Source organism: Chrysochloris asiatica, unplaced genomic scaffold, assembly GCF_000296735.1.
Source record: "Chrysochloris asiatica unplaced genomic scaffold, ChrAsi1.0 scaffold00010, whole genome shotgun sequence".
Taxonomy (NCBI): Eukaryota; Metazoa; Chordata; class Mammalia; order Afrosoricida; family Chrysochloridae; genus Chrysochloris; species Chrysochloris asiatica.
In genome coordinates this window covers 29,049,158-29,052,316 of record NW_006408528.1, presented here as the reverse complement: position 1 = coordinate 29,052,316, position 3,159 = coordinate 29,049,158, and the positions used below count along the sequence as shown (strand labels likewise).

The 3,159-nt window shown below is 37.6% G+C and overlaps 1 pseudogene; it reads right to left on the bottom strand.

Annotated features, from left to right (window-relative positions):
* Nucleotides 1-745: 745 nt before the first annotated feature.
* LOC102822629 lies at nt 746-1,075 on the bottom strand (annotated as a pseudogene).
* Between the last annotated feature and the right edge of the window lie 2,084 nt (nt 1,076-3,159).

The following is a 3,159-nucleotide window of genomic DNA, read 5'->3' as shown; positions in this document are numbered from 1 at the left end:
CAAAAAGCAACTGACCACAAACATGTTTCTTTCTGAACTTACTGGTTCTATTATGTTGGTCTAGAGTTATATACTTATGCCAGTATAACAGTATCTGAATTATTGGAATTTTATAGTAAGCTTTGAAATAAAGAAATGTTAATTAAACTTTGTTTTCCTTATTCAATATTGATTTGACAATTCTGTGCACCTTGAAAACCCATATGAAGTTTTGGATCAGCTTGTTCATTACTTCATCCTCCCCCCACTCCACCTCCCACCACCTCCGCCCCAAACAGTTGGAATTTTGGTAGAAACGTCATTGAATCTATAGGTCAACGTTGGGAGTATTTCTGTTCTCGTAATTTTAAGCCTTTAAATCCGTAGAGGTATATTTACATTTGTTCAAGTCTTCTTTAATCTTACAATGATTTTGTAATCCGTAATACATAGCCTTATACTTCTTTGTTGTTGTTGTTGTTGTTAGAGTGCCATCGAGTCGATTCTGACCCATAGTGACCCTGTATAAGGTTTTCAAGGAAAAACTGGTGAACTTGAACCACCAACCTTGCAGTTCAAACGACTTTGCAATCAGAAACATTAGGCCACAATGCTAAAGTTTTTCAAGATATTTACTATTTGATGTTATTGTAAATGGATTTTTTTTTTTAAATGTTCATGGCTGATATATAGCAATTCAACAAAGTTTTTTTTGTTTTGTTTTGTTAAGAGTTTAGCTTTTTATTGAACAGTTTACAAGAGGGATTTAGTAAAAAAGACCAAAGCCCATGTCATCATCGGACTCTTCAAAATGTTTCTTCTTTCTTTGCTTCTATTTTCTTCTCTGCAGCTGGGGGAGCAGTGGTGAAGGGACAGGTCCGCCTGCTGGTGCAGGTCCACCAGCCCCGACATTGCAGAGGAGACTCCCGGTGCTGGCGTTGGCCAGGGCCTTTGCGAACAAGCTGGGCCAGAAAGGCTCAACACCGACACCAGCTGCCGTAATGAGGGCATTGATCTTGTCCTCTGTGATGGTCACCTCATAATCGTGCAAAATGACGGCCAAGTAGATGCAGGTGAGCTCAGAGAAGGAGGCCATGGTGCAGGAGTGCTGGTCTGGCCGCTGCCAGACGAGGTGTTAGTGTTCGGATGACAATGACGTGAGGACTTCACCCCAACGCGGCCTTAGCATCCTCAGAAGGGCTGAGCACCTTAGTGGCAGCTGAGGAAAGAGCTCAGCTAAGTTTTGTATGTCAATCTTGTATCCTGCAATTTTTTTGAACCCGCTTATTTGAGCTAATAAGGCATGGGATTGGGGTAAATTGAATGACACAAAGTTCACTGTGTGTACCAAGAATTAGCCGGGGTTTTTTTGTTTGTTTTTAAATAAGCATCTCTAGGTTGCTGTAAGCCTTTAGTTAATTTCTAGAGTTTCAAAACAGTTGATTTTGACAGTTCTTTTCCATGTTTTGTCATTATTGTTTATAAGGAGGGACAGAATTTGAAATTTATTGCTTTGACATTATCTTTTACTTCATCCCTGATTCAGTTTTGAAGTCCTCAGAACTGGCTGAGCATCTGCCAACATAAACAATGGTTGATTGGATGAATGTTTGACACATGAATAAATTTCAGGCAACACAATAAAGATTAAATATTAGATCTTCATTCAGGCATTTTTGTTGCTGTTGTATGCTGTGGAAACAGTTCCAATTCATAGTGACCTTGTATAAGATTTTCATGGAGTGGCTGGTGGGTTTTAACTGTCAACCTTGCAGTTAGCAGTCCAGTGTGTATCCTTTAGCACCACACCAGAACTCTACATCTGCATAGGTAAGTAGCACGTCAGTGGAGTAAGATGGCCACAATATAAAATCACTTACTCCAAATACTTAAATCCTAAAATAGTACTTGCCATAAGGATGACACATTTTCTATGCTTCCTCTTTCTTGCTTTTTAGAATAAATAACCAGTTATACAGTTAGTTTGTGAGTACAGAAATATAAATTTTACTTATACACAGCATGAGATCAATATGATAGGAAATACTAGAAAATATGGCCAATTATTCAAAACTGAAAGGGTAATACTAAGTTGTACATAGTTTAAAAGAAGGGACAATAGCTGTAATCCTGAAACATATATTTTAATAAAAACTCTGGCATGAATATGAAGAGAATGTTCGCATGCAGTAAGAATGATACCAGAAATAGTGTGTTTTATATTTCAAACCACTGGCATGCTAATAATCACCTCATGTGCAATGAAATTTGTACAATGAATAAAGAAGACCATAGAAGAATAGATGCATTAGAATTATGGTGTTGGAGAAGAATATTGAAAGTACCATGGACTGCCAGAAGAACAAAAAAATTGTGTTGGAAGAAGTGCAGCCAGAATGTGCCTTAAAAGCTAGGATGACTTTATCTCTCATATTTCAAAAACATTTCCATAATTATCATAATATTTGTACCATCATTTTACTATACCAGTTTTTAATGGTTTAAAATTTATGTTTGCCTGATATTTTTTTTTTCTGCCTCTTACAGTATTACAGTCTCTAATTATGAAGTTGGAAGACATTTTCTTTTTTAAAAGAGATTTATCAGGTAAAATGCTGCTGTAAGTTTGATGAGTTGTAATGCCTCTAGAAATTTGCCAATTATGATTAGTGGGTGAGGCAGGACAGGTGTTAATTGTGCTAATATCAGAACTAGCACCTTATGTAAAGAAGCAAAATCTATTCCCATCCAGGTGACTCATAATTAAGTAGCAATGCTCAGTCAAGGTTGGTGTAGCAGGCAAAGAAGAAACAGTAATATTAGGATAGCGGTGGTGCTGGTTGTATGGAATTGAGTTTGATATTATTCATAGCAACCCTTTATAAAGTTTCAAAGGAGTGACTGGTGAGTTTGAACTGCCAACCTTGTGGTTCAAACTGACCCTGTGATCCAGTACAATGGCCTGGATAAGGATAAGTACCCGGCCACAAGGTTGATTTGAACCATAAGGTTAGCAGTTCAAACTCACCAGCCACTCCTTGGAAACCCTATACAGGGTCAATGTGAGTTGGGACCGACTCGACAGCGCTTAGCAATAACAACAGCAATGTGTATAAAATACATATTGTATAGGGATGTATCAATTAAACTCCACGATACATTCTGTTAAGTATCATGAAG